At 34.7% G+C, this 26,852-nt stretch overlaps 1 pseudogene; it reads left to right on the plus strand.

Annotated features, from left to right (window-relative positions):
* The first annotated feature begins 22,069 nt into the window (after positions 1-22,069).
* Positions 22,070-24,106, plus strand: LOC111473712 (annotated as a pseudogene).
* Positions 24,107-26,852: the final 2,746 nt, after the last annotated feature.

Here is a 26,852-nt window from a genome sequence, read left to right on the forward strand (position 1 = left end):
AATCTTCAAATAAATTATAATATCATCAATATAAACAACAACATGTTTTCTCATATATTTTCTCAAAACATTATATATTAAGCGCATAGGTGTACTAGAAGCATTAGTTAACCTAAAAGGCTTGTTCATACAATCCAAACTTATTATTGAAAGTTGATTTCCATTCATCTCATACGTGCATTCTAATTTGATGATATCCAGATTTCAAAATAATTTTTATAAATAGACACGAATCATGCAATAAATCAAGCATATCGTCTAACCTAGGATGTCAACATTTTACCGTGATTTTGTTGATGACTCTATTATCCAGCATATGCGCCAAGGTTCATCTTTCTTTGGCACCAATAAGTCTCGTATAGAACATGGACTCAAACTTTCTCGTACATAGCCCTTCTCCATGAGCTCCTCCACTTGCCTTTGAATTTCTTCTGTCTCGGTTGGATTGACTCTATAAGCTAGCTTATAAGGAATGAAGTCTATTTTATGTTTAGTACCTCTAATGGGAGGTATTTCTTTATCTTGAAACATGTCTTCAAATTCTTATAAAAGAGATTGTAAAACACTAGGCAAAGCCAAGTTGTTATAGTTAAAGACCAAATATCCTCCATTATACATAAGTACAAAGATCGATTTTTGTGAAAGCCTTCTCATCTCTCCAACTGTAGCCAAATAACTCTCTCTCTTCCTTTTTTCTTCAATTTCATCGCTTTTTTCATTCTTTTTTTCTCTTTGGTTTTTCTCTACTTTTTCAATCAACTATTGTTTTTCTTTAAACTCTTTTCCCTCAAACTCTTTCTTTCTTTCCTCCAACTTTAATTGATCAGCAAATACATCTGCGGAACTCAAAGGTACAAGAATGGTTTTTCTACCATCTTTTACAAAAGAATACCTATTCAAATAGCCATCATACATAACCCTCCTGTCAAATTGCCATGGTCGGCCAAGCAATATGTCTCCAGCATGCATTGGCAACACATCACAAAGAACTTCATCTTTATATTTTCCCAAAGTAAAAGATATTAAAGCTTGGAAAATTACTTTCATTGTTCCACTATCATTGAGCCATTGGAGCTTGTAAGGTTTAGGATGATCTTGAGTTGGAATTTGCAACCTTTTGATCAACATAGTACTTACTACATTGGTGCAACTTCCACTATCAATGATTAGACTACAAGCAATCCCCTTGACTAAACACCACGTGTGAAATAGGTTGTCTCTTTGATCATCAACATCATTCTCCATAACTTGAGTTTTAAGAAGTCTTCTTGTAATAAGTGCCAAATGAATACCATCTTCTAGTTTCTTCTCATTCTTCTGGACTTCTTCAACTAGATCATTGATCTCCTCTCCATTTTTCTCGTCTTGGTTCATGATTGTACAAACAATAGTTTTATATGCTTAGGACCTCACACACTCAACTCACTGATTTTACACTCAGGAACACTCGTGTTTAACACACAAAGGTAGGCTATTTGGAAAAGTGACTAATTTCTTATCAAGGTAGATAATATGGATAAAGCAATTTTGATAGTAGCGAGCTATTCAAGACAATCAAGACAAGGTAATTATGTAGTAACAACAAAATAAAACAAGAAATGAACAAATAATTAAGAAACAAAGATCTTTTTGGATATAATTGCACACTGAAAAAAAAAATAATTCCAAAGAGAATGGTCATGAAGATCGAACACAACAATTTCAGATTTATATGCTTTAGGGAAAAATGATAATTGAAATTTATTTGATCTTCAAATAAACATGAAAATGGTCTAATGAAAAGGATATATTAAAGACAATATAATAAGAATTTTTTTTTTTCTTTCAAGATTTAAATATGGTCTTTAACATTACACTAAGAACAAAGTAGAAGGATAATGAAGAACGTTGGAAATGACAGTAAGAAAATAAATGATAGATTTAAAGAGACGATAAACAATAGCGGAAATTAAAGATAAAATCAATTCTAGAGTCGGTCACAAAGATGCAACCTACGCTTTGATACCAAACTGATAAGGAAACCCTAATCCTCAGCCCAACGTTCCAAACTTTTGTTTTAGCAAGAACCCTTGAATCAAAGTAATTAACACCTCCTTATACGAAATTTGGATCAACCAAGAGATAAGCTAGAATTAGATTACCTTGATCGAAGATCTAGAAGAAGATTTGGAACCTTGTTCTAAATTGAGTCACTCCACAATCTAACTTGATCAAGACTTGATTGAATGGCTCGGGTGCAATTCTACCACAAGAACTGCTTGAAACTTAGAAATGGCAAATATGATGTTTGGATTTCTAAGGGAAACGTCTCAATTTGAGATCTGAGTTACATTCATCCACAAATCTATTTTTTACATAACATATTGTGGATATTTATAGTCTCCCAACAAAAGACGTTCGTGGCCGGGATTCAATCCCAATATGTTTGTGGACGGGATTTATTCCCGATCCCTTTTAATCTCCACAAAGAATAAGTCAAATTGACCATTTGACTTTTACATAATTTATTAAATTAAACATAGTTTTTTTCCAACAAATGTTGATGTGCTTGAGTGGTTAATGCGACAGGCTTGAAATCAATTGAGCTCTTAGCGCTACATGACATTTTTTAATCTTCTTGGCAATTGGTTCATTTGGAACACCGTGATTCTTATCATCTTCCCCCTCTTCAGAAGGATTCGTCCTCGAATCAGAAAAAATTATCACCTTCTTTCAGTCACCTCCTTTTGAAATGGTCCATTTGGAACACCGTGATTCTTATCATCTTCCCCCTCTTCAGAAGGATTCGTCCTCGAATAACAAAAAATCATCACCTTCTTTCAATCACCTCCTTGGAACACCGTGATTCTTATCATCTTCCCCCTCTTCAGAAGGATTCGTCCTCGAATCAGAAAAAATTATCACCTCCTTTTGAAATGATTCATTTGGAACACCGTGATTCTTATCATCTTCCCCCTCTTCAGAAGGATTCGTCCTCGAATAAGAAAAAATACTCACCTTCTTTCAATCACCTCCTTGGAACACCGTGATTCTTATCATCTTCCCCCTCTTCAGAAGGATTCGTCCTCGAATCAGAAAAAATTATCACCTTCTTTCAGTCACCTCCTTTTGAAATTGTCCATTTGGAACACCGTGATTCTTATCATCTTCCCCCTCTTTAGAAGGATTCGTCCTCGAATAAGAAAAAATCATCACCTTCTTTCAATCACCTCCTTGGAACACCGTGATTCTTATCATCTTCCCCCTCTTCAGAAGGATTCGTCCTCGAATCAGAAAAATCAACACGATTCTTATCATCTTCCCCCTCTTCAGAAGGATTCGTCCTCGAATCAGAAAAAATCATCACGATTCTTATCATCTTCCCCCTCTTGAGATCTTTCCCTAGGTAAAATTAGGGTTTGAGATCTTTCCTTTTGGAAACATTACGGTTTTATATCTTTTCCTATTGAAACATTAGAGGTTGAGATCCTTCCCTTTGGATACATTAGGGTTTGAGATCTTTCCTTATGGAAACATTACGGTTTTATATCTTTTCCTATTGAAACATTAGAGGTTGAGATCCTTCCCTTTGGATACATTAGGGTTTGAGATCCTTCCATAAGTAAAATTAGGGTTTGTAATCTTTCCCTAGATAAAATTAGGGTTTGAGATCTTTCCCTAGGTAAAGTTCGGGTTTGAGATCTTGCCCTAGGTAATGTTTGGGTGTGAGATCTTTCCCTAGGTAAAATTAGGGTTTTAAATCTTTCAATAGGTAAAATTAGAGTTTTAAATCTTTCTATGATCTTTAGCAAAGTAAAATTAGGGTTTGAGATCTTTCCCAATGCAAAATTAGGGTTTGAGATCTTTCCCAAAGTAAAATTAGGGTTTGAGATCTTTCACAAAGTAAAATTAGGGTTTGAGATCTTTCCAATGCAAAATTAGGGTTTGAGATCTTTCACAAAGTAAAATTAGGGTTTGAGATCTTTCCAATGCAAAATTAGGGTTTGAAATCTTTCCTTATGGAAACATTCCCTAAGTAAAATTGGGATTTGAGATCTTTCCCTGGGTAAAATTAGCGTTTGAGATCTTTCCCTAGGTAAAATTAGGGTTTTAAATCTTTTCCTAGGTAAAATTAGGGTTTTAAGTCTTTTCCTATGTAAAATTAGGGTTTTAAATCTTTCCGTAGTTAAAATTAGGGTTTGAGATCTTTCCTTAGGTAAAATTAGGGTTTGAGATCTTCCCTATTTAAAATTAGGGTTTGAGATCTTTCCTTAGGTAAAATTAGGGTTTGAGATCTTCCCTATTTAAAATTAGGGTTTGAGATCTTTCCTTAGGTAAAATTAGGGTTTGAGATCTTCCCTATTTAAAATTAGGGTTTGAGATCTTTCCTTAGGTAAAATTAGGGTTTGAGATCTTCCCTATTTAAAATTAGGGTTTGAGATCTTTCCTTAGGTAAAATTAGGGTTTGAGATCTTCCCTATTTAAAATTAGGGTTTGAGATCTTTCCCTATCGAGACATTAGGGTTTGAGATCCTTCCCTATGGAAATATTAGGGTTTGAAATCCTTCTTTAAGTAAAATTAGGGTTTGAGATCCTTCCCTAGGTAAAATTAGGGTTTGAGATCTTCCCTATTTAAAATTAGGGTTTGAGATCTTTCCTTAGGTAAAATTAGGGTTTGAGATCTTTCCCTACGGAAACATTAGGGTTTGAGATTATTCTCTCTGGAAACCTTACAGTTTGAGATCCTTCCCTAAGAAAAATTATGGTTTGAGATCCTTCCCTAGGTAAAATTAGGGTTTGAGATCTTTCCCAAGGTAACATTAAGGTTTGAGATCTTTCTCTAGGTAAAAATTAAGGTTTAAGATCTTTCCCTAGGTAAAGTTCGGGAATGAAATCTTTCCCTAGGTAAAAATTAGGGTTTGAGATTTTTCCTTTGATAACATTAGGGTGTGAGATCTTTCCCTACGTAAAATTAGGGTGTGAGATCTTTCCCAATATAAAATTAGGTTTTGGGATCTTTCCCTAAGTAAAATTAGGGTTTGAGATATTTCCCTAGGTAAAATTAGGGTTTTAAATCTTTTCCTAGGTAAAATTAGGGTTTTAAATCTTTCCGTAGGTAAAATTAGGTTTGAGATCTTTCCCAACGTAAAATTAGGGTTTGAGATCTTTCCCTAGGTAGAGTTTGGGTTTGAGATCTTTCCCTAGGTAAAATAAGGGTTTGAGATCTTTCCCTAGGGAAAAATTAGGGTTTGAGATCTTTCCCAATGTAAAATTAGGGTTTGAGATCTTTCCCTAGGTAGAGTTTGGGTTTGAGATCTTTCCCTAGGTAAAATAAGGGTTTGAGATCTTTCCCTAGGGAAAAATTAGGGTTTGAGATCTTTCCCAATGTAAAATTAGGGTTTGAGATCTTTCCCTAGGTAGAGTTTGGGTTTGAGATCTTTCCCTAGGTAAAATAAGGGTTTGAGATCTTTCCCTAGGGAAAAATTAGGGTTTGAGATCTTTCCCAATGTAAAATTAGGGTTTGAGATCTTTCCCTAGGTAGAGTTTGGGTTTGAGATCTTTCCCTAGGTAAAATAAGGGTTTGAGATCTTTCCCTAGGGAAAAATTAGGGTTTGAGATCTTTCCCAATGTAAAATTAGGGTTTGAGATCTTTCCCTAGGTAGAGTTTGGGTTTGAGATCTTTCCCTAGGTAAAATAAGGGTTTGAGATCTTTCCCTAGGGAAAAATTAGGGTTTGAGATCTTTCCCAATGTAAAATTAGGGTTTGAGATCTTTCCCTAGGTAGAGTTTGGGTTTGAGATCTTTCCCTAGGTAAAATAAGGGTTTGAGATCTTTCCCTAGGGAAAAATTAGGGTTTGAGATCTTTCCCAATGTAAAATTAGGGTTTGAGATCTTTCCCTAGGTAGAGTTTGGGTTTGAGATCTTTCCCTAGGTAAAATAAGGGTTTGAGATCTTTCCCTAGGGAAAAATTAGGGTTTGAGATCTTTCCCAATGTAAAATTAGGGTTTGAGATCTTTCCCTAGGTAGAGTTTGGGTTTGAGATCTTTCCCTAGGTAAAATAAGGGTTTGAGATCTTTCCCTAGGGAAAAATTAGGGTTTGAGATCTTTCCCAATGTAAAATTAGGGTTTGAGATCTTTCCCTAGGTAGAGTTTGGGTTTGAGATCTTTCCCTAGGTAAAATAAGGGTTTGAGATCTTTCCCTAGGGAAAAATTAGGGTTTGAGATCTTTCCCAATGTAAAATTAGGGTTTGAGATCTTTTCCTAGGTAAAGTTTGGGTTTGAGATCTTTCCCTAGGTAAAATAAGGGTTTGAGATCTTTCCCTAGGTAAAAATTAGTGTTTGAGATCTTTCCCAATGTAAAATTAGGGTTTGAGATCTTTCCCTAGGTAAAGTTTGGGTTTGAGATCCTTTCCCTAGGTAAATTAGGGTTTGAGATCTTTCCCTCTGGAAACATTAGGGTTTGAGATCTTTCCCTAGGTAAAATTAGGGTTTAAAATCTTTTCCTAGGTAAAATTAGGGTTTTAAATCTTTTCCTAGGTAAAATTAGGGTTTTAAATCTTTCCGTAGGTAAAATTAGGGTTTGAGATCTTTCCTTTGGTAACATTAGGGTTTGAGATCTTTCCCTAGGTAAAATTAGGGTTTGAGATCTTTCCCAATGTAAAATTAGGGTTTGAGATCTTTCCCTTGGTAAAATTAGGATTTTAAATATTTTCCTAGGTAAAATTAGGGTTTGAGATCTTTCCCTTGGTAAAATTAGGATTTTAAATATTTTCCTAGGTAAAATTAGAATTTTAAATCTTTCCCTACTTAAAATTAGGGTTTTAGGACTTTCCCTAGATAAAATTAGGGTTTGAGATCTTTCCCTAGGTAAAATTAGGGTTTCAGATCTTTCCCTAAGTAAAATTAGGGTTTGAGATCTTTCCCTAGGTAAAATTAAGGTTTGAGATCGATCCCTACGGAAACATTAGGGTTTGAGATCTTTCCCTATCGAAACATTAGGGTTTGAGGTCCTTCCCTATGGATACATTAGGGATTGAGATCCTTCCCTATGGAAACATTAGGGTTTGAGATCCTTCCTTAAGTAAAATTAGGGTTTGAGATCTTTCCCTAGGTAGAGTTTGGGTTTGAGATCTTTCCCTAGGTAAAATTAGGTTTTGAGATCTTTCCCTACGGAAACATTAGGGTTTGAGATCTTTCCCTAGGTAGAGTTTGGGTTTGAGATCTTTCCCTAGGTAAAATTAGGTTTTGAGATCTTTCCCTACGGAAACATTAGGGTTTGAGATCTTTCCCTAGGTAAAATAAGGGTTTGTGATATTTCCCTATGGAAACATTAGGGTTTGAGATCCTTCCTTAAGTAAAATTAAGGTTTGAGATCTTTTCCTAGGTAAAGTTTGGGTTTGAGATCTTTCCCTAGGTAAAATAAGGGTTTGAGATCTTTCCCTAAGGTAAAATAAGGGTTTGAGATCTTTCCCTAGGTAAAAATTAGTGTTTGAGATCTTTCCCAATGTAAAATTAGGGTTTGAGATCTTTCCCTAGGTAAAGTTTGGGTTTGAGATCTTTCCCTAGGTAAAGTTTGGGTTTGAGATCCTTTCCCTAGGTAAAATTAGGGTTTGAGATCTTTCCCTCTGGAAACATTAGGGTTTGGGATCTTTCCCTAGGTAGAGTTCCGGTTTGAGATCTTTCCTTAGATAAAAATTAGGGTTTGAGATCTTTGCTTTGGTAACATTAGGGTTTGAGATCTTTCCCTATCGAAACATTAGGGTTCGAGATCCTTCCCAAGGGATACATTAGGGTTTGAGATCATTCAGTAAGTAAAATTGAGATTTGAGATCCTTCCCTAAGTAAAATTAAGGTTTAAGATCTTTCCATAGGTAAAATTAGGGTTTAAGATCTTTCCCAAGGTAACATTAAGATTTGAGATCTTCCTTTAGTTAAAAATTATGGTTTAAGATCTTTCCTTCAGTAAAATAAGGGTTTGAGATCTTTCCCTATGTAAAAATTACGGTTTGAGATCTTTCCCTATGTAAAAATTAGGGTTTGAGATCTTTCCCTAGGTAAAAATTAGGGTTTTAGATCTTTCCCTTTATAAATTTAGGGTATTAGATCTTTCCCTAGGTAAAGTTCGGGTTTGAGACCTTGCCCTAGGTAAACTTTGGGTGTGAGATCTTTCCCTAGGTAAAATTAGGGTTTTAAATCTTTCCATAGGTAAAATTAAGGTTTTAAATCTTTCCCTATGGAAACATTAGGGTTTGAGATCTTTCCCTATGTAAAATTAAGGTTTGAGATCTTTCCCTAGGTAAAATTAGGGTTTGAGATCTTTCCCTATGTAAAATTAGGGTTTGAGATCTTTCCCTAGGTAAAATTAGGGTTTTAAATCTTTTCCTAGGTAAAATTAGGGTTTTAAATCTTTCCGTAGGTAAAATTAGGGTTTGAGATCTTTCCCTACGTAAAATTAGGGTTTGAGATCTTTCCCTATTGAAACATTATGGTTTGAGATCCTTCCCTAGGTAAAATTAGGGTTTTAAATCTTTCCATAGGTAAAAATAGAGATTTAAATCTTTCCCTATGGAAACATTAGGGTTTGAGATATTTCCCTATGGAAACATTAGGGTTCGAGATCTTTCCCTATGGAAACATTAGGGTTTGAGATATTTCCCTATGGAAACATTAGGGTTCGAGATCCTTCCCTATGGAAACATTATGGTTTGAGATCTTTCCCTATGTAGAAATTAGGGTATGAGATCTTTCCCAATGTAAAATTAGGGTTTGAGATCTTTCCCTATGAAAACATTAGGGTTTTAGATCTTTCCCTATAGAAACATTAGGGATTGAGATCCTTCCCTATGGAAACATTAGGGTTTGAGATCCTTCCCTAAGTAAAATTAGGGTTTGAGATCTTTCCTTTGGTAACATTAGGGTTTGAGATCTTTCCTTTGGTAACATTAGGGTTTGAGATCTTTCCCTAGGTAAAATTAGGGTTTTAAATCTTTTCCTAGGTAAAATTAGGGTTTTAAATCTTTTCCTAGGTAAAATTAGGGTTTTAAATCTTTCGCTAGGTAAAATTAGGGTTTGAGATCTTTCCCTACGTAAAATTAGGGTTTGAGATCTTTCCCTACGTAAAATTAGGGTTTGAGATCTTTCCCTACGGAAACATTAGGGTTTGAGATCTTTCCTTATTGAAACATTACGGTTTGAGATCCTTCCCTAGGTAAAATTAGGGTTTTAAATCTTTCCATAGGTAAAAATAGAGATTTAAATCTTTCCCTATGGAAACATTAGGGTTTGAGATCTTACCCTATGGAAACATTAGGGTTCGAGATCCTTCCCTATGGAAACATTATGGTTTGAGATCTTTCCCTATGTAGAAATTAGGGTATGAAATCTTTTCCAATGTAAAATTAGGGTTTGAGATCTTTCCCTATGAAAACATTAGGGTTTTAGATCTTTCCCTATAGAAACATTAGGGATTGAGATCCTTCCCTATGGAAACATTAGGGTTTGAGATCCTTCCCTAAGTAAAATTAAGGTTTGAGATCTTTCCTTTGGTAAAAATAGGGTTTGAGATCTTTCCGTAGGTAAAATTAGGGTTTGAGATCTTTCCCAATGTAAAATTAGGGTTTGAGATCGTTTGAGATCTTTCCCCATGTAAAATTAGGGTTTGAGATCTTTCCCTTGGTAAAATTAGGATTTTAAATATTTTCCTAGGTAAAATTAGGATTTTAAGTCTTTCCCTACTTAAAATTAGGGTTTTAGGTCTTTCCCTACATAAAATTAGGGTTTGAGATCTTTCCCTAGGTAAAATTGGGGTTTCAGATCTTTCCCTAGGTAAAATTAGGTTTTGAGATCTTTCCCTAGGTAAAATTAAGGTTTGAGATCGTTCCCTACGGAAACATTAGGGCTTGAGATCTTTCCCTATCGAAACATTAGGGTATGAGGTCCTTCCCTATGGATACATTAGGGATTGAGATCCTTCCGTATGGAAACATTAGGGTTTGAGATCATTCCTTAAGTAAAATTAGGGTTTGAGATCTTTCCCTATGTAGAGTTATGGTTTGAGATCTTTCCTTAGGTAAAATTAGGTTTGAGATCTTTCCCTACGGAAACATTAGGGTTTGAGATCTTTCCCTAGGTAAAATTAGGGTTTGTGATATTTCCCTATGGAAACATTAGGGTTTGAGATCCTTCCTTAAGTAAAATTAGGGTTTGAGATCTTTTCCTAGGTAAAGTTTGGGTTTGAGATCTATCCCTAGGTAAAATAAGGGTTTGAGATCTTTCCCTAGTAAAAATTAGGGTTTGAGATCTTTCCCAATGTAAAATTAGGGTTTGAGATCTTTCCCTAGGTAAAGTTTTGGTTTGAGATCCTTTCCCTAGGTAAAATTAGGGTTTGAGATCTTTCCCTATGAAAACATCAGGGTTTGGGATCTTTCCCTAGGTAAAGTTCGGGTTTGAGATCTTTCCTTAGATAAAAATTAGGGTTTGAGATCTTTGCTTTGGTAACATTAGAGATATATATGGTAGATATTTCGTAAAAATCTGGTAGAGATATATATGGTAGATATTTCGTAATGATTTAGCAAAGCTTTATTCAGTAAACTGAAACGATATATACCCCATCAAGCAATGCTTTCAAGATGTACTTTTATTTATTCTCTGTATTCTGTTTTGGTGTACATACCTGAAAGTCATCAATAAAACCTTTAGCCAACATTCCTCCTTGAATTTTCTCTCTCCTTTTCTTTGTGTTCATCTTGATCGAGTATAATGTGTTATTGTGTGATTCTAACAATTACTTCAATAATAATTTTGTAATTTTTAATAACAGGGCTAAAAATTATTCAAAACCCTTCAACTAAGTTCATGTATCCTCGCAGTGGAACATGTAAATCATTAGTAACAACTCATTAAAGATAATTCTCTTCTCCCCTATTCTGTTCGCATGGAAAGTGGCCAACTAAGCGAACATGTAAATCATTAGTAACAACTCTTTAATAAAATAAAATCACACTGTCAACATACTTAAACTACATAAAACTCTCCCCCTCCCATGTAAGGCTTAGCTCTCCATACAAAATGATTTCAACGTAGGAATCAACATCTTAATCGTGATATAATAAGAAAATAGAGGAAATGATTAAGAGTTATCAAGCTTTGTTACTGCCCTTCGATGAAAGTCCCCCTACTTTGAGCTCTCTCATCCACCTCTTTGCCTTGACCTATCCTTCTTGGTTTTCTTTTCCTTCTCTTATCAACTGCTGTTGAATTAGGGTTCTTTTTCCTTTTTGGTTTTCTATTCCGTTTGGTGGCCCTCTTCTTTCTAGGTAATCTTCCTGATGATACAACCCTAATCCTCAGCCTGATGATCCAAGCTTTTGTTGTAGCAAGAATCCTTAAATCAAAGAAATCAACACCAACTTATACAAAATTCGGATCAATCAAGAGATGAGGCTAGAATTAGATTACCTCTTTAAGATCAAAGATCTAGAAGCAAGATTTGGAATCTTGTTCTAAATTGAGTCACTCCACAATAAAACTTGATGAAGGCTTGATTGAATGACTCAGATGCAATCTACCACAAGAATTGCATGAAACTTAGAAATGACTAAGATGATGCTCGAATTTCTAAGGGTAAAAGTTGATGGTGTTAATATAACACATGCGGAAGCAATTTGGATCTTAGGCACTTTTAGAACATCAATTATAGTAAATAACTAGCATGTTCATAAGTATGAAAATTTATGAGTTTGAATACAAACCTTTTGTAGTTCAAATTTCTTTTTTCTCACGAACCGGTTTCGAACAACCACTAGTTTCTTCTCCACTATCCTCCGACCTTAGAACGGGATTGTGGAATCCTGTGAATGACTAAACTTGGGAGGGATTTTGTATATGAAGAGAGTGTTTGTGAGAGGTTTTTCTCAAGATTTTTCACCAACAAGAAGACCTTTCATGTATTATGATCACTCTATTTATAGAGCCATGTTTGCATGTTCATGCAAATTTGAGATCACCAAATTTTGACACTCAAATGTTTGGGATTATGTGGCAAGCATGCATGCTTGAGTTAACCAAATTTTGACATTCAAAATTCCACTTAAATTTGTGGGGTTTATTTGGCAAGCATGCAAGTTTGGTTTGACACCTCAAAATTCCACTAACAGGGATTTTTCCATTAAATGAAGTCAACATTTTGACTTTCTTTATTTTGATTCAAAAATCAATTTGAATTATTAATTTCAAATTAAAGTAATATTAAATGATTAATTAAACTATTTATTTAATATTTAAAATTAATTCAAATGCCAATCCCAATGAATTCCGACACATATTTGATTAAGATAGTTAAATCTTATTTAAATATCTCAGATTCTCTCTTTTTGTTTAATTCGTAAATAAAACAAACATGCGGTTAAATATATCGTATATATGTAGTGCATTCTCCTTAATTTGAATTCGAACACTTTGAACTCACTCGTCACACTGTTCTATGGTTTAGTCCGATATGAGCTAGCAGAGGGACCTAATGGACCTATAGATCATGGGCTCCAACGATCCAAGATTAACCGGTTAAACTCATTAACCTTGTTAACCAACATTCGTTATCTACTAGGACATTCATGATTAGTAAGTCGATCCTTCACAGGATGTTCGTAACTAGAGCTGGGTCAATTTACCATTTTACCCCTGAAGTTACTTCTTGTTTCTTATGTTTCACTGATCCTCTAATGAACAATTGGTTTGTGGTTCAACAAGTAAACTGAATCCCTCTCAGGCAATTGAGAGGGTGGGGCCCTTGTTCAAGACTTGAAGTCAGTACTTAAGAGAACTACCTCTCTTTTATCCCTAAAAGTGGGTAGGAATAAATTTCATCCCTAAAAGTGGGTAGGAATAAATTTCATCTTGCACCCCACGTCTCCAACCATTTACCCAGTCTTACCCCTGAAATGGGAGGCCTATTGAGTCGACGAACTTGAACCACTCTCACCCATGCAAATCTAAGGATAATTTCGAATAAACAGGAGTTCATGGTTAGCTTAGGATTAAGATCGAGTTACCTAGGTCATCGAATGAAAAGAAAATCAGTCTCAATACTAAACGACATTATAAAGTGAGAGTGATTTTCTTCATGGTCCGATCTTATGCAATACTCATTGCATAGGACGCCCCCACTCATGTCTCCACATGTACAATTTTAGTGATCACATTATTTATATCATATACAAAAGTGGACGGCATCCATAGTGTCCCCAGAATAAGGTACTCAGCCTTATCCTTATACTATAGATCATTTTGACTATATACTTGAACTTGATCAACTCTTATGTCTCTACATATAGTTTAAGTAATCATACTATAGCTAGGGTGTTCTTAGTTTATTGGATTTATATTAATGATCGTAGAGTTCACTTTATTCAATAACAATCTTTACTGAATAAACAACAATAATAACTTTATAGAAAATAGAATATGTCTTTGTTTACAAACAATGAGTTTTAGGACATAAAACCCAACAAAAGTCTCACTTTGAGATCTCAATTTCATTCCTATGAAATCTACCTTCTACATAATAATTTGTTGGTATTTAAGTCTTTCCACACAAAAAACTTTCAATTCGTCAAATGAGACTAACATTACTTGATCCCCTTAAATCTCAACAAAAAAAGAAGTCAATTTGACCCATAACTTTCACCATTACAAAAATTATAAAATTAAAAATAATAAATCACAATTTATAGCAACTTCATCCGCTATTTCAACAGTGCAAATATTCACTTCTGAAGCTCCAAATGGTTCTTCCTCAACCGAATCAGCTTGTAATACATGAAATGATGGTTGAATAGAGCCTATCAAATTTTATAGATGAAGAATGAATACTTGTTGACTCTTCTTAGCCTTGGATTCTGTAATAGGTCTAGTTGGAACATTTAGAACACCGTGATTCTTATCAAGAACCATAATATCCCTAGACCATATATGGTATCATGTGTGGTGATGATTCAGTGTTGCCATAAGGCCTTTGTTTCATAGACTAGTCTTTGTTGGTGTCCTTCAATGGAAGTCCCCCTCCATTGAGCTCTCTCATCCACCTCTTTGCCTTAGTCTATCCTTCTTGGTTTTCTTTTCCTTCTCCTATCACAGCTGCTGAACTAGGATTCTTCTTCCTTCGTGGTTTTCTTTTGCCTTTGGTAGACATTAAAGAATGTCAGATATATTTCTGGTCTCAAGAAGAACCTAATATGTATTGGTCAGTTGGATAGCATAGGTTATGCAACAAAGTTTGGGAAGAGTTCCTGGAAGATTGTGAAGGGTGCTATGGTGGTAGCACATGACACAAAATCTAGAACCATATATACTACTACTGGGTGTATGAAAATGGCTCCGGTTGCTGGAGTGTTTCAAGTTAAAGTCTATGGCATAATAGACTTGGACATATGAGCGTCAATGGAATGAAGATGTTGGTTGCAAATTGAGTTTGAGAAGGCCTACAGTCTGTTGACATAGGTCTTTCTAAGAGATGCGTTATGTCAAACAGAAACGAGTTAGCTTCTCAAAGGCTGTTAGAGAATCAAAGAAAATACGATTAAAAATGGTTCACGCAAACGTTTGGGGACCATCTCCAGTTTTATCACTTGGCGGATCAAAGTTCTAGGTCACCTTCATCGAGATTTCAGTCGAAAGGTATGGGTTTATTTCCTAAAACAGAAAGCTAAATGTGTGTGTCACCTTCTAGAAGTGGAAAGCTGAAGTTTAAAATCACACCGGCTTGAAGATCAAATGATTGAGGTCTGACAGTGGAGGAGAGTACGACAAGTCAGATTTTATAACATTTTATGCAGCTGAGGGACTTAGATTAATGAGGACAGTTCCTTCTAAGGCAAGAAAAAATGGTGCTGCAGAAAGAATGAACAGAACATTGAATGAACAGGCAAGAAGCATCAGGATTCATTTTGGATTACAAAAGACATTCTAGGCCGATGCTGTAAATAATGTAGTCTACTTGATCAATAGAGGACCGTCAGTACCCTTGAAGTTCAAGTTGCCAGAAGGAACTCACGTACTCTCACACAGAAGGCGATACCAATTCACTCGGACGTCAAGGGAAGATGGTGATGTGTTTAGAGAATATAGAGGGTGTAAAGAATCCAACAAACATGTTGACATTGGAAGGTTGAGGTTGTGCAAAGCCTCAATTGGTATGGTAGAGATATATATGGTAGATATTTCGTAAAGATTTAGCAAAGCTTTATTCAGTAAACTGAAACGATATATACCCCATCAAGCAATGCTTTCAAGATGTACTTTTATTCATTCTCTGTGTATTCTGTTTTGGTGTACATACCTGAAAGTCATCAATAAAACCTTTAGCCAACATTCCTCCTTGAATTTTCTCTCTCCTGTTCTTTGTGTTCATCTTGATCGAGTATATGTGTTGTTGTGCGATTCTAACAATTACTTCAATAATAATTTTGTAATTTGTAATGAAGGGCTAAAACATTATTCATAACCCTTCAACTATGTTCATATATCCTCGCAGTGGAACTAGAGTATTAAAGATAATTCCCTTCTCCACTCTTCTTTCGAACAAGAGAACAATAAGAGAACAACTATTGCATGTAAATTGGCCAACTAAGCAAACATGTAAATCATTAGTAACACTTCTTTAATAAAATAAAATCACACCATCAACATACTTAAACTACATAAAACTCTTCCCACTCCCTTGTAAGGCTTAGCTTTCCATACAAAATGATTTCAACGTAGTTATCAACATCTTAATCGTGATAGAATAAGAAAATAGAGGAAATCATTAAGTGTTATCAAGCTCTGTTGCTGTCTTTCGATGGAAGTCCCCCTACTCTGAGCTCTCTCATCCACATCTTTGCCTTAACCTATCCTTCTTTGTTTTCTTTTCATTCTCTTATCGGCTGCTGCTGAATTAGGGTTCTTTTTCCTTTTTGATTTTCTATTCCGTTCGGTGGCCCTCTTCTTTCTAGGTAATCTTCCTGATAATACAACTCTAATCCTCAGCCTGATGATCCAAGCTTTTTTTGAAGCAAGAATCCTTGAATCAAAGAAATCAACACCAACTTATATAAAATTCGGATCAATCAAGAGATAAGGCTAGAATTAAATTACCTCTTAAGATCAAAGATCTAGAAGTAAGATTTGAAATCTTGTTCTAAATTGAGTCACTTCACAATAAAACTTGATGAAGGCTTGATTGAATGACTCAGATGCAATCTACCACAAGAATTGCATGAAACTTAGAAATGGGAAAGATGATGCTCGAATTTCTAAGGGTAAAAGTTGATGGTGTTAATATAACACATGCGGAAACAATTTGGATCTTAGGCACTTTTAGAACATCAATTATAGTAAATAACTAGCATGTTCATAAGTATTAAAATTTAATGAGTTTGAATACTAAACTTTTGTAGTTCAAATTTCTTTTTCCTCAAGAACCGGTTTCGAACCACCACTAGTGTCTTCTCCACTATCCTCCGGCCTTAGAACGGGATTGTGGAATCCGGTGAGTGACTAAACTTGGGAGGGATTTTATATATATGAAGAGAGTGTTTGTGAGAGGTTTTTCACCAACAAGAAGACCTTTCATGAATTATGATCACTCTATTTATAGAGCCATGTTTGCATGTTCATGCAAATTTGAGATCACCAAATTTTGACACTCAAAATTCCACTCAAATGTTTGGGATTAACAAACAAGGGACGTACAGGAGAAGCAAATGTTGCTATCTCCAAGAAATTACAACAAGGATCATCCTCCAAAAATAAGTCTGAACCTTCAACTTCTAAAAGTGTTTTGATGAAGAAGAAGGGTAAAGGGAAAAAAAAAATTCCTACTAACCGCAAACACAAGGCTCAAAAGGTAGATAAAGGAAAATGTTTCCATTGCAACGAAAATGGGCACTGGAAGAGAAACTGTCCAAAATACCTTGTAGAGAAGAAAGCCGAAAAGACACAACAAGGTAAATATGATTTACTCATTGTAGAAATATGTTTAGTAAAGTATGACAACTCAACTTGGATACTAGATTCAGGGGCGACTAATCATATTTGTTCTTTTTACCAGGAAACTAGCTCCTGGTGAATGCTTGCGGACGGTGAGATAACACTCTCAGGGTTGGAACAGGAGAGGTTGTCTCAGCAAGATCAGTATGAAATTTAAAGTTGTTTTTTGGAGATAGATTCGTTATATTAGATAATGTACTTTTTGTTCCTGAAATGAAAAGAAATATAATATCTATCTCATGTTTATTAGAACAATTGTATAAACTATCTTTTGAAATCAATTTAGTGTTCATTTGCGAAAAAGGTATTCATATTTGTTCTACAAAACTAGAAAACAACTTATATATGTTAAAACCTAGCGAAACAAAAGCCATTTTAAATACCGAGATGTTTAAAATAGCTAAAACTCAAAATAAACGACAAAATATTTCTCCTAATACCTATCTTTGGCACTTTATACTAGGCCACATTAATCTCAATAGGATTGAGAGATTGGTTAAAAGAGGACTTCTAAATGAGTTAGAAGACAACTCTTTACCTCCATGTGAGTCTTGTCTTGAGGGTAAAATGACTAAACAATCGTTTTCCGAAAAAGGTTATAGAGCCAAAGAAATCTTAGAACTCGTGCATTCAGATCTTTGTGGTTCAATGAATGTCAAAGCACGAGGAGGGTATGAATATTTCATCAGTTTTATTTATGATTATTCAAGGTATGGCTATCTTTACCTAATGCATCACAAGTTCGAAGCTCTTGAAAAATTCAGAGAGTATAAGACTGAGGTTGAGAATCTATTAGGTAAAACTATTAAAACACTTCGATCAGATCGAGGAGGAGAGTACATGGACTTAAGATTTCAGGACTATATGATAGAACATGGAATAAGGTCTCAACTCTCAGCCCCTGGTATGCCTCAAAAAAATGGTGTATCAGAAAGGAGAAATAGAACTTTGTTAGACATGGTTCGGTCTATGATGAGTTTCGCTCAATTACCCGATCCGTTTTGGGGATATGCAGTGGAGACTGCTACATACATTTTGAACATGGTTCCTACTATGAGTGTTTCAGAAACACCTTATGAGTTATGGAAAGGGCGTAAAGGTAGTTTACGTCACTTCAGAATTTGGGGATGTCCAGCACATGTGTTGTTGCAAAATCCCAAGAAATTAGAACGTCGTTCAAAATTATGTCTATTCGTAGGATACCCCAAAGAGAAGAAAGGTGGTTTGTTTTATGACCCTCAAGAAAATAAAGTGTTTGTATCAACAAACGATACATTCTTAGAGGAAGACCACGTAAGAAATCATCAACCTCGCAGCAAACTAGTATTAAGTGAGATTTCTAAAGAAGCTATAGATAATACAACAAGAGTTGTTGATCAAGCTGGTCCTTCAACAAGAGTTGTTGATGGAGCTGACACTTCTGGTCAATCTCATCCTTCTCAAAAGTTGAGAATGTCTCGACGTAGTGGGAGGGTTATAACTCAACCCGATCGTTACTTGGGTTTTGCAAAAACTCAAGTCATCATACTTGATGATGGTGTGAGGATCTATTGACCTATAAATAGGCAATGAATGATGAAGATAGAGATCAGTGGATTAAAGCCATGAATCTTGAAATGGAGTCAATGTACTTCAATTCAGTTTGGGAACTTGTAGATCAACCAGATGGGGTAAAACCTATTGGTTGCAAATGGATCTATAAGAGGAAACAAGACCAAACCAGTAAGATACAAACCTTTAAAGCTCGACTTGTAGCAAAGGGTTATACCCAAAGAGAGGGGGTGGACTATGAAGAAACCTTCTCTCCTGTTGCTATGATTAAATCGATTAGAATACTCTTGTCTATTGCCACATTTTATGATTATGAAATTTGGCAAATGGATGTTAAGACAGCCTTTCTAAACGGCAATCTTGAAGCGAGTATCTATATGGCTCAACCAGAGGGGTTCATTGAACAGGATCACAAGCATAGGGTTTGCAAGCTTAAAAGAATCCAACAAACATGTTGACATTGGAAGGTTGAGGTTGTGCAAAGCCTCAATTGGTATGGTAGAAATATATATGGTAGATATTTCGTAAAGATTTAGCAAAGCTTTATTCAGTAAACTGAAACGATATATACCCCATCAAGCAATGCTTTCAAGATGTACTTTTATTCATTTTCTGTATTCTGTTTTGGTGAACATACCTGAAAGTCATCAATAAAACCTTTAGCCAACATTCCTCCTTGAATTTTCTCTCTCCGGTTCTTTGTGTTCATCTTGATCAAGTATATGTGTTATTATACAATTCTAACAATTACTTCAATAATAAATTTGTAATTTCTAATAACAGGGTTAAAAAATTGTTCATAACCCTTCATTCTTTTGAACAAGAGAACAATAAGAGAACAACTATTGCATGTAAAATGGTCAAATAAGCAAACATGTAAATCAATAGTAACAACTCTTTAATAAAATAAAATCACACCGTCAACATACTTAAACTACATAAAACTCTTCCCCCTCCCCTGTAAAGGCTTAGCTCTTCATACAAAATGATTTCAACGTAGGAATCAACATCTTAATCGTGATAGAATAAGAAAAGAGTGGAAATGATTAAGAGTTATCAAGCTTTGTTGTTGTCCTTCGATGGAAGTATCCCTACTTTGAGCTCTCTCATCCACCTCTTTGCCTTAATCTATCCTTAATCTATCCTTCTTTGTTTTCTTTTCCTTCTCCTATCAGCTGCTGCTGAATTAGGGTTCTTCTTTCTTTTTGGTTTTCTATTCCGTTCGGTGGCCCTCTTCTTTCTAGGTAATCTTCCTGATAAGACAACCCTAATCCTCAGCCCGATGATCCATGATTTTGTTGAAGCAAGAACCCTTGAATCAAAGAAATCAACATCAACTTATACAAAATTCAGATCAATCAAGAGATAAGGCTAGAATTAGATTACCTCTTAAGATCAAAGATCTAGAAGCAAGATTTGGAATCTTGTTCGTTACTCCACAATAGAACTTGATGAAGGCTTGATTGAATGGCTCAAATATCTACCATAAGAATTGCATGAAACTTAGAAATGGCAAAGATGATACTCGAAGTTCTATGGGTAAAAGTCTCACTTTGAGATCTCAATTTCATTCATCCGAAATCTGCCTTTTACATAATAATTTGTTGGTATTTAAGTCTTCCCACAAAAGAAACTTTCAATTCTTCAAATGCCACTAACATTTATCCCGACCCCCTCGAATCTCAACAAAAGAAGAAGTCAATTTGACCCATAACTTTCACCCTTTTGCGCATTACAAAAATTATAAAATTAAAAATAATAAATCACAATTTATAGCAATTTCATCCGCTACTTCAACCGTGCAAATATTCACTTCTGAAGCTCCAAATGGTTCTTCCTCAACTGAATCAGCTTGTAACACATGAAATGATGGTTGAACCGAGCCTATCCAATTTTGTAGATGAAGAATGAATACTTGTTGACTCTTCTTAGCCTTGGATTCTGTAATAGGTCTAGTTGGAACATTTGGAACACCGTGATTCTTATCAAGAATCATAATATCCCTAGACCATATATGGTATCATGTGTGGTGATGATTCAGTGCTGCCATAAGGCCTTTGTTTCATAGACTAGTCTTTTGGTGGTCGAGAGATTAAATAGATACATTATGAGAGGAGAGAAACGGGTGCGACATGATGTTATAGTCCTACTTTAGAATTGTCATCTATGCTTTGGTATGTATGCACGTAGATAGGATCGAAACCATACCGTCCACAGAGCATCAGTGTCACTCAAACATGGGTCGTGCCTCACCATGACATGCATTGATCACTATATTGCCGTGCCTCATCATGTGCATATACATGTATGTATTACGCAACACACACTTACACACATATAATAAATACATATATACATGCATAAATACATACATACCTATACATATACATAAACAGACCGGCTATATATGTGTGTGTGTGTTATATTATGTATTTGTATATAGCACATATTTATACATTTTTATTTTAAAATTTTCAAAATTTACCATATATTCCTTCTATATTCTTTTATTAAAAAAAAGATTTGCCCTCAACTTTGAAAGATCACTCTGACAATAATTATTTATGGATAAAAAAAATAGCTAATTTCTATATTAGTTAATAGATTTGCAATTAAATAGTCGAGTGATTTTATAAGTAGTTTATTACAATTTTATTTTGATTTTTTATTTTTCATGTATTAATACTTTATTAATGGATCCATACACTATTCATTTTTTATTAAAAAGAAATATAAAAGAATAAATGAGATTATACCTACCATGTTTTAAGAGATTTGAGCAGATATTAAACTCAACTGATATGCTACCATTACTAAAAAAATATATGATCATATTAAAAGTCAATCAAATCAATATAGAAATATCATTTAAATCTAAACAAATACTTTGGATTCAACTTGTTTTAGACCTAATTTAATTTTTTAGATGGTAAACTTTTTAAATCCAATAAATCCTTATCAAATAATGAATTCGCCTAATCTAATATTAAAATATTCACTCTACGGTTGATTCGAGTTGTTCGAGTAATTTAATAAAAATTAATTGATAATTTATTTTTAAATACCAATTTAGATGACTTGGTTATTGGAGTAACTATTTTAACACTCTAATACACATAAAATAATTTTTAAAAAACAAGATGACAAATTTAAAAAGTTCTCACTATAGGTTATATTTTTCTAAACAATTGCTAATATTCTATGTAAATCCAACCATTTTATTAACCACTCAAATTTTAACCTTTCAAATAATAACCATAATAGTTAATAAATCCCTTTCCTATTTTTGATTCCTAAATTAGCCTATAAAATCCTTTGTCCCCCAATCTAAACTCACAAAAAAAAATTCATCATGGATTTTCCTCCAAAACCCACAAAACTCAATGTAATGTTTCTTCTTCTTTCTCCGTGAATTTCATTTTCTTTTACTTTGTTTTCTTTGTATTGATCTTGTGAGCTTGGCTTGTTCTTCTACTTTCATTGGTTTTTGTTTGGAATCACTTCAAATGATTATGGGTTTTTGTTCAAAACCCCGAATGGTTTATTGAAGAACTTTTTTTTTTCGTGGATCCTTACTATTCTCGATAAAATTCGAAAATGTAACCAACAAAAAGATATTGAATCATCTTTGATTTTTTTCGGTAGGTTACAGCAACGAGAATCTCAGCCGTGATCGTACTGGCATTGGTGAGCTTAGCCACCGTGGACGCTATGAATCCGCGTCTAGGTTCGAACTCCCTAGAATTTTAGGCGATCAATTGTCACACTCAGCGTTGTTAACAGAGTTTGGCGGCGTCGGCAACAGAGTAACTTCAAATACTCACGCGTCCCAAAAAGCGATTGAACATCTCAGCATAATGGCGGCAGATGGCGGTGCTCAATTGGTCATGTCGCTGAGGAATTGGCTGACCGGAAGTTTTAATCTGACTAGCCATTTCACACTTTTTATCGATAAAGAAGCTAAAATTCTTGCATCCCAGGTTCGACCTATCGAGTATTTTATTTTTATAAACCTATCAACTTTGTGAGTGGTGATTTGAATTTTAATCTTTAATCCAAAATAAATGAGTTAGATTTGTTCCTCATAATTTAATTTAATGGTGCAGAATGAATCAGAATGGCCACTAGTAGAAGTTCTCCCATCTTATGGGAGGGGAAGAGATGCATGCTCTTGATGGACGGTACAAACAGTCTCATCTTTGGAACTAATCTCACCAATGTGGTTATCATTGGTGATTATTTTTTCTTACCTTTTAACATTCTAATTTTTTTTTAAATGGATTGCAAAATTATAACAAGCTTCCGTGCCATCAGAATTAAATAAAAAAAACTAAGGTAACTGACAACATAAAAAGAACATTTATAGAAAATAAAGTTGGGTTGGTGACACGGTGTAGGTAACAACGGTACAATCGACGGGCAGGGATCTTCTTGGTGGGAAAAGTTTAAGGAAGGGGAGCTCAAGGTAACACGGCCATATGTGATCGAGATCATGTACTCTGATCAAATCCAGATCTCGAATCTCACTTTGATCATTTCACCTTCTTGGTTCGTCCATCGGATTTATAGCAGGTTAGGCTATTTCGCTTCCGTTACGTTATCCTTGTATTTTAGGATTATGCTTCAAAAAAAGTATACAATTCAAATTACTCCCGACCAAAAAGAATTTTTAATTATATATCTTAATATGGGTGAAAATGCAGAAATGTGATTATCCAAGGGCTCACCATCTTGGCTCCAGTCACGGTACCCAACACCGACGGAATCAATCCTGGTTCCCTTCTTCTTCTCCTTTAAAACCTTAGGGTTCTTTTCTTCCTCAATCCCTTTCCCTAATTCTCCATTCAATTTATCAAATTCTTGTTCCAACACTAAAATCGAAGACTGCTACATTGTCTTTGGTGACATTTGCATCGCCATCAAGAGCGGATGGGACCAATACGGTATCAAGTTCGGAATGCCGACCGAGGACCTCGTCATTGCATCTCACCAGATTCTGCAGGCATTGCCCTTCGCAGCGAAATGTCTAGCGGAATCCGCAACGTCAGGATCGAAAACGTTACAGCAATCAACACACAGTCTGCCGTTAGAATCAAAACCGCTCCCAAACGAGGCGGTTTCGTCAAGGACATTTTCGTCCGAAGAATGTTTCTATCCACGATGAAATACGTCTTCTGGATAACTGGAGACTACAAATCACATGCGGATGACAAGTTCGATCCCTCGACATTGCCATTGATTAAGAACATTAATTATAGAGACGTGGTGGCCGAGAATGTTAATATGTTGGCAAATTTGGCGGGGATTTTAGGAGATCCATTCACGGATATTTGTGTTTCGAATTGAAGATTGGATTGTCGGCGACGCCTAAAAAGTTGCAGTGGAACTGTACGAACATTGAGGGATTTAGTAGAGATGTGGATCCGCGGCCATGTGCTCCGCTGGCTAAGGCAGCGAAAAGCGGTGGATGTGACTTTCCCGAGGAAAAGCTGCCGATTGAGAATGTTCAGTTGAAGTTATGCTCGGTTGAAATTCCTACCTTTTCATAAAGACTTTGTTTATCTTTTTTTTTTTTTTTTAAATTCTATAGAATAAATGATAATGAAAAATTTAATGAAGATATAATAAAATGAAAAGTTTTTAATTTTGAAACTAAGCTATTTCAACTGAACCATACAAATAATACTCTAAAATTGAAAAAAAGAGAATAAAACTTCTTAAATCCAAATATGTATGGATCCACCATGAAGTTTTTATGGTATGATTAAGACACCTTATTTCGTATCACATTTCGGGTAATCTTTTTCCAATTATATGGCGTTGGAATTGAATCTTTTGTAAACCTTCTTAAATCAAAATATGTATGGATCCACCATGAAGTTTTTATGGTATGATTAAGACAGCTTATTTTGTATCACATTTTGGGTAATCTTTTTTCAATTATATGGGGTAGGAATTGAATCTTTTGTCTTAAAGAAGAGAGTGCATAAACTATGGTCGTTGGTGGTATGATTAGGACACCTTATTTCGTATCACATTTTGGGTAATTTTTTTTCAATTATATGGGGTAGGAATTGAATCTTTTGTGTTAAAGGAGAGAGTGCATATTGGTAATTTTTTTTCAATTATATGGGGTAGGAATTGAATCTTTTGTGTTAAAGGAGAGAGTGCATATTATGGATATTTATAATCTCCCAACAAAAGACGTTTGTGGCCGGGATTCAATCCAATATGTTTGTGGACGGGATTTATTCCCTATCCCCTTTAATCTCCATAAAGAATAAGTCAAATTGACCATTTGACTTTTACATAATTTATTAAATTAAACATAGTTTTTTCCAACAAATGTTGATGTGCTTGAGTGGTTAATGCGACAGATTTGAATTAAATTAAACATAGTTTTTTCCAACAAATGTTGATGTGCTTGAGTGGTTAATGCGACAGATTTGAAATCAATTGAGCTCTTAGCGCTTCATGACATTTTTTTAATCTTCTTGGCAATTGGTTCATTTGGAACACCGTGATTCTTATCATCTTCCCCCTCTTTAGAAGAATTCGTCCTCGAATCAGAAAAAATCATCATCTTCTTTCAGTCACCTCCTCTTGAAATGGTCCATTTGGAACACTGTGATTCTTATCATCTTCCCCCTCTTCAGAAGGATTCGTCCTCGAATAACAAAAAATCATCACCTTCTTTCAATCACCTCCTTGGAACACCGTGATTCTTATCATCTTCCCCCTCTTCAGAAGGATTCGTCCTCGAATAAGAAAAAATCATCACCTTCTTTCAGTCACCTCCTTTCGAAATGTTTTGATCAAATCTAAATGTTTCACTCACAAAAATATTAGAAGGAAATTAGTAGGAATAGGAAGCACCGTGATTCTTATCATCTTCCCCCTCTTCAGAAGGATTCGTCCTCGAATAAGAAAAAATCATCACCTTCAAAATCATCACCTTCTTTCAGTCACCTCCTTTCGAAATGTTTTGATCAAATCTAAATGTTTCACTCACAAAAATATTAGAAGGAAATTAGTAGGAATAGGAAGCAAATGAAGTGTAGTAAATCCATAAACTACTTTCTAAAAGAATAAGTCAGCAGCATGTTTTGCATCATCCATAAATCTATCTGCCACATGCTTCATCTTCGGCCAACAAAAGTGTTTATGCAACATCTTATAAACTTTATTATTCCTAAGATGTCCCATTAAGGCACCACCATATGCTTCTCTCAAACACAAATCTTTTATAGAGCATTTAGGAATACAAAGCATACTCTTAGTAATTAAAAAATTATGAAACACATAATAATCATCTACCATTTTTTTTTTGCAAGACAAGATGCATAAATAGTTCTAAAGTCTTGGTCATCTCTATATAATTCAATAATATGCTCAACTTCAAGAATTTTTGCAGTAAGAGAAGTAAAGAGATCATACCTTTTAGATAACACATGAGCTACTGTATTATCCTTACCTTGCTTATACTTGATGACATACGAAAATGTTTCAATAAATTCCACCCACTTTGCACGTCTACGGTTCAGTTTTTTTTGACCCTTCACATACTTAAGTTTTCATGATCAAAGTGGATCACAAATTCTCTAGGACATAAGTAGTGTTGCCACACATGCAATTTAAGAACTAAAGCAAATAATTCTTTATAATAGGTAGTATATTTCAATGTTGGCCCATTTAGTTTTTCACTAAAATATATTAAGTGCTTTCCATCTTGAATTAAAGCAACACTTGTGCCCAAACCACATACTTCACATTCAATTTCAATAGTTTTATCAAAGCTAGCCAAAACAAATAATGGTTTGCTTAATTTCTTCCTAAAAAAATTGGATGCATTCTCTTGCATTTCTCCCCATTTAAAAATAACATTATTTTTCACTAAGTCATTCAATAGTTGAGTTATGGTTTTAAAATCATTTATAAATCTCTTATAGAGGTTAGCTAACTCATGAGAACTCCGAAATTTACGTGCATTTTTTGGTGTTGGCAAATCCATAATGAATTTAACTTTGTCTCTATCCAAATCTACTCTACTTTTACCAACTATGAAGCCAATAGAGTGAACTTTTTCCATGCAAAAACTACCCTTACTAAAATTAAATTTCTCTTATCTATGTGTAATCAAAACTAATTTAACATGCTTCACATGCTTAAGCAAAATCTTCAAATAAATTATAATATCATCATTATAAACAACAACATGTTTTCTCATATATTTTCTCAAAACATTATATATTAAGCGCATAGGTGTATTAGGAGCATTAGTTAACCTAAAAGGCA

Source organism: Cucurbita maxima, unplaced genomic scaffold (assembly GCF_002738345.1).
Source record: "Cucurbita maxima cultivar Rimu unplaced genomic scaffold, Cmax_1.0 Cma_Scf00145, whole genome shotgun sequence".
Classification (NCBI taxonomy): Eukaryota; Viridiplantae; Streptophyta; class Magnoliopsida; order Cucurbitales; family Cucurbitaceae; genus Cucurbita; species Cucurbita maxima.